Genomic DNA, 5,970 nt, shown 5'->3' with positions numbered 1-5,970 from the left:
GGAAGGAAGGAAGGAAGGAAGGAAGGAAGGAAGGAAGGAAGGAAGGAAGGATGGATGGATGGATGGATGGATGGATGGATGGATGGATGGATGGATGGATGGAAAGGAGAGCAAAAAGGCAGAAAGCCAACCTGAGCCGCACCGATGCCTTCAGGTTTCATCATCCAGGTGGATCAGGACGAGCTTTTAGGTTTTCTCTCTGACGGTTCCGTTTCTGCGTGGAAATTCTACCAAAAGGACGACGACGAGTTCGGGACGCTGAAGAAAAACTTGAAGAGGAGAAGATTTTTACCAAGCATTCAGAAAGTTTTAGACTAATCTCAGAAATTTACTAGAAAAAAAGTTACATTTCTTAGTTCAAAAGTTCGATATCTGCAAGAAAACAATTTTGAGATTAAGCTCAAATATTTTAGAAAAATACTGACAAAAATTTTTCTGCCAAGTTTAAAATTTGCTAGATAAATTTGCAAATTTTAAGATTAATCTCATAAATTTACTAGAAAGAACATAGAAATGTCTGCATTTCAAAAGTTGGAAACTTTTGAGAAAAAAAAATCTAAAATTTTAAGGATTATTTCAGAAATGTTTTAGAAAAAACAAAAAAAAGCAGCTCATAAAGTTAAACGTATGTGGGGAAAATCTCCAAAGCTTTTAGATTAATGTTAGAAAAAAAGAATTGATAAATCTCAGAAATTTACTAGAAAACAATAAAAAAATGTCTGAATTTCAAATTGGAAAACTTTCAAGAGAAAATCTAAAATTTTGAGGTTAATCTCAGAAACACTTTTAAAAAAAAGTCTGAGCTCAAAATTTTTTGGTTAATCTGAGAAATATTTTAGAAAAAAATTTTTTTAGCTCAAAAAGTAAAAGAATTTCTAGAAAAATTCAAACATTTCAGGATTAATCTCAGAAAAATTTTTAAAATTCAGTTTTTGATACTCTTACTAGTTTTAAAATATCTGATTTTTTTCAAGCAAATTTTCTACTTTTCAAACTCAGAAATTTGACATTTTTTCTAGAAAATTTCCGAGATTAATCTAAAAATTTCTGAAACATCCCCCGTTTTTATCCATCAGTGACTTTAATACGCCGTTACGTTAAGAGTTGTCGAAAAATGAAACTTCCGCAAGACTTTTGTCAGATTACAGGAGCAGCATGTTTTTCCATCTTTAGTCATCATTTCCCTGTGAGCGTCGGATCAAACCGCAGCCAAACGACCCTCACAACTGTTCACACACTCCCACTCAGTCTGCGCGTTAGTCACCGCCGCCCACCGCCTCTGACTAACACACACTCTCTAAATCTGCCGAAGCCGGATCCAAAGCATCACACCAGAGAGTTTGTGGCCGAGCTGCTCATGTTTCTCTCTTTGGAAGATCGAAAGCAAATTTTTAGCCTCAAAACTGAAATAGAAAACTAACGAGGCAACACACACTTTGAGTTTTAGTGGGGTTTTTTTCCCTCCAAACAGACAGAATGTTTGGATAAAAACATGAACTTTGTTAATAAAGTCCAAAGTTTGACTCAAAAACCAAACGGTTTCAGATTCTTCAGTTGAATCAACGACAAATTTCAAACATGAGACAGAAAAGACACAAAATACAGTATTAAGTTCCAACATGTCAAACCTGTTTCCAGACAGTGTGTTGCATTAAAAGAAGAGTTTAATTTTAGCACAGCTACATTTATGGAGCTAAATTAGGGCCAAATGTTTTGTTAATTTCAAAAATAGCTTGTTTAAAACTTAAATATGAAACTTGAGTTTTAGTCTAAAACTTGAAAACTAAACCATTCATCCAAACTGAAAATCAGGGAGTCATTTTTAAAATATTGATTTAATTCTAGAAGTATTTCTGAATAAATTATAACATCTTAATTTTCATTTTGGCATATTTGACGATTTTTTTTTCAATTAACTTTTTATGTTTTTAGGATCAAATCGTATTCTTTTTTACAGTTTCAAATCATTTTTCCCCTCTTTTAGATCTATTTTTTACTTTTAAATCAGTTTCAAGCTTTCAATTTCAAGTTTTAGGTTCTTTATCAGAATATATTTTCTTCAAATTAACAAAACTCTTGTCCCTAATTTTGCTCCGTATGTATTAAATCAAATTAAAATCTAAGGAAATCTACAAAGCAGTCACTGCTTAAAAACTCCTTAGAGAATCTACAGACATTATTATTTATTATTATTATCAGCTTTTTTATTTATGTGTTGAATCGCAGATCAAGGTTCTACAAATCACATAAAATTATGAGATTAAATCAGTTTGAATGTTTTACACAAAGGATTTAAAATCTGACAGTGACCTCTGTGTTGGTCTCTTTGTTTCTGTAGTGCAGATTTTAAGGTTGTGGTTAAATAAATTCCTCTTTCACTCTTTATTTAAACGACCTTTCGGTTTTAATTATTGTGCGTCTAAAACCGTCTGACAAGCCGAGACTCAGCAGGTCTAGAGCAAGAAAAAACCAGCTGAATGTTAATGAGTTTAAAACCCCTGCGCACACGCACACACACACACACACACACACACACACACACACACACACACACACACACACTCCACCCACATTACTGTACCTACATGTGGTTTCCATGGAGAACAATAACAAGTCTTTGATAAAGAATGACTCACTCATTTCTGGGTATAATCAGCTCTCTGGCGCTCTGCTTCGTCCCCCGTCGCCTGTGAGCCGATGACACGTTTCCCTCGGACTCTGCAGCCATGCCAGGCGCCGCGCCGCGGGGGTCCAGATGCCCGAGCATCAACGCCCAGGTGTGAAAGCTGAAAAGAGAACAGCAGCTGGATCAGGTGGAGGGAAGGATCAGGTCTGATGTTAAACTGGGGTCAGTAATGAATGATAGATAGATAAATCTTTATTGTCATTGTCACAAGAACAACGAAATTTAAAAAGTGCCGTAAGTCAGTGCATATGCTAAAAAAAAAGAAAAAACTTGTCACACTTTACATATACTGTAAGAAATACATAACAAGTAGGTGATAAAATAAAACTAGTAAATAAGGATAACCACACTCTCACACACATCATTCATAATGATTAATGGTTATTTTATTGCATTTAGTTTTGTTATTGCTGTAGGATAAAAACTGTCTCTGAATCGGTTGGTTCTTGTTCTGATTGCTCTGTATCGTCTGCCTGAAGGCATCAGTGTAAACAGAGAATATCCAGGGTGAGAAGTGTCCTTTGTGATGAGTTGTGCCTTTTTTAGACAGCGGTCACTGTGCAAAGTCCTCCAGTGAGGGGAGTGAACAGCCAATGATTTTTTGGGCTGTATTGTAGAGATTTCCTTTGAGCCGCAGTGCTGTTGTTATACCATACAACATGCTTTGTTTATGCACTGAATGAAGGTTCACCTCTGACATGAGACAGACGTCACATTATGAACAACATCAGGGCTGCAGGTTTTCCTACAATAGAAACTACAGAAATCGGTTCGACAGCCTGTTGAGGTCACTGCAGAAAGAAGTAAGGGAGTACATCTCTACCAAAAAACTCAGGAAAAAATGGGAACATTTCTGAGCTCCAAAAGTTCAAAACTTGCTAAAAAAAAATGCTGAATTTTTTAGATTAAGCTCAGAAGCTTCTAGAAAATACAAACAGGAAATTTGTGAGTTTTATTTTAAAAAAATTTAAGAAAAAATGCAAAAGTTTTCTAGAAAAACAAATTAAATATTCTGAGTTAGAAAAGTTGAAAATTTGCCAAAAAAGGGACACGTTTTATTTAGTCTCTGATTTAAAAAAAAAAGACAATTTCTGAATGTAAAAAGTTGAACATTTGCTAGAAAAACTCAGAAATGTTTTAGATTAACCTGAGAAAGAAATTTCTAATCTCAAAAAGTTGAAAAGAATTTCTGAGTCAAAAATAAGAAAATGTGAATTTCTCAAACTTTTTGTAGAACTTTTTTTTTTTTAAGATTAACACAGAAATCTCTTTTTTTTTGTTGGACTTTTCAAACTCAGAAATTTGTGAGTTTCTGGCAGAAATTTACGTCTCCTTTTTATTTTTTAGATCTACATTGGCCCAAATATACCATCATAAAACTGATAGAGGAAACAGGTCGACCTAAAAAACACAAAAACTTCATGACATCACAGTTCAGTGAGTTCATGGACAGACGGACGGAGCTGCTTCAGATTGTAATGATTTTTAATTGCCATAATTTGCTCCATTATTGGAAGATAATTAATGAGGTTTTTAACGAGTTGGAGTTTTGACTCTGCAGCAGCGAAGCGTCTTCAAAGCCTCCGGCTGTAAATCAACATTCTGCGCTTGAGCTCCTTCTGGTGTGAAGGTTTTAATCCAGGTAGACAGAGCAGATTACCTGGATTATATCAGAGAGCATGTTTCCCTCGTGTCTGGAATCGATCAGCAGAATCAGGAGTTTCGTATTTTATTGTCCTGGATCTGAGCTGCTTTCTGCTCCAATCTGAACGTTTTTGTAACAACAGGTTTGATAAGAAGCTGCAGAAGTTTCACACTGAGCACTTTAAATCACATCACAGCCTTAGACTGCAACAATTCAGTGATAAAACACAAAACGGAGCATCGCTCTGAAGTTCTCCCATTTTCTTTACCAAAGAAATCTGAAAAGTGTGGAGTGCATTTGCACCAGAGTATCTCTCAAATATCAGACTTCACTGTAAAAACACCAAATCTTACCGAGTATTTTGGTCTAGTTCTAATATCTTGATGCATCTCAAATGAGACAAAAACAACTTTTCAACAAAACATGGAGTAAAAAAATGACTTAAGATGAAAACGTTTTAGTTTTACTGGTAGATTATTCACTTATAACAAGACATTTTTCCACATTATCAGTGAAATAATCTACCCAGCAGGGGTTTTTCTTGCAATCCCATAATGTATAATTGTGACTTTATTGCAAATTTTCTGCAAAGAATTGTTAAAAATACTGATGATAAATGATAAACTGTTTGCATTCCTCACTTTTTGCATCTCTCTGCTGCAGGCTCAGCCTCACTGAAGCCCAGATTTAATCCTCTTTTCTTGTTTTAGTTCATTTTTTGCTGTTATTTATTCATATCTAATTTATTATTTATTTCGCAGATCAATATTTCTGCTTTTTCGTCTGTAATGTCAGTTTTATAAGCACTAATTGGTGGATTTATTAATATTTTAACAGTTTGTTGTTGGATTCTGTCCGGCCCTTTAAATTCGCTCTCGGTCTTGATGAGGCCCAAAGTGAGAATCATGTTTCCCTGCTTCAGGTAAAGGTGAGTGAAAACCTGTGTGGAGCGTCAGGCAGGATGAGCCGGAGCAGATAAAGGATGCAGATGTTTGGGAGCAGATTAAATCCTGGAGCTGCAGGTGAAAAATAACCTTTGAGCTTCGACGTGAAGCAGAGAGTAATAATGATGCTCCGGTCCAGGAATCTGCATTAAACTCTCCCTCCTCCAGGCTGATCTCTGCTCCTCTTGTGACACAATCATGTGTTTTTAATTTGCTGCTGCCTCTGATTCTGCAGCCCAGATAAAATCCTCTAATTGAAGTATTTTATGCGGCTCCAGACGGCGAGCCGCTTCCCATTATCACCTCAGAAAGAGTCGGCCTTTCTGCTCTTCTTGTTCCGAATCGTGTTACCGAACTTTCAACAATTAACCGCGTCCTCGTTAGACTTTCCGCCATTTTCTGTTCTAACTTCAGTTCTGCAAACTTCTCCTTTTGTTGCCTCGATGTTGAAAACATTTTCAGCCACTAAAATCTGCATGAAGTTTATTTTAGTCTGTAAAACGTAAAAATCGCTCCAGACAAACCTAAAAACTGCGATCAGCCGTTTGGTTTCTCCACTTTTCTTCAGGATTATTTTAACTGAGCCTGTTTGAGGTGGTGACGTTGCATCATAACTGGATTCTAGCAAAGACTTTGACTAGGCCACTTCACAACCCACTTTTTGAAACTTTTCTAGGTGAACTTGCTGCTTCACC

At 35.9% G+C, this 5,970-nt stretch overlaps 1 long non-coding RNA gene across 3 annotated transcripts in view; it reads right to left on the bottom strand.

The window, feature by feature from the left end:
• Positions 1-5,970, bottom strand: part of LOC108166381 (uncharacterized) — a 17,334-nt gene that overhangs the window by 3,169 nt on the left and 8,195 nt on the right. For 2 of the 3 annotated variants that reach the window (XR_001776733.1, XR_001776732.1), the window contains 2 exons: positions 2,637-2,786; positions 132-269 (listed from right to left, as the gene is read on the bottom strand). This is a non-coding gene — a long non-coding RNA (uncharacterized LOC108166381). The remainder of the gene's footprint in view (positions 1-131; positions 270-2,636; positions 2,787-5,970) is intronic. The other variant, XR_001776734.1, reaches the window with a different exon arrangement.

The sequence above is a fragment of the Poecilia reticulata genome, linkage group LG6, assembly GCF_000633615.1.
Source record: "Poecilia reticulata strain Guanapo linkage group LG6, Guppy_female_1.0+MT, whole genome shotgun sequence".
NCBI classification, from domain to species: Eukaryota; Metazoa; Chordata; class Actinopteri; order Cyprinodontiformes; family Poeciliidae; genus Poecilia; species Poecilia reticulata.
Note: the sequence above shows the minus strand (reverse complement) of the source record. Positions and strands in the feature narration are given on the sequence as shown.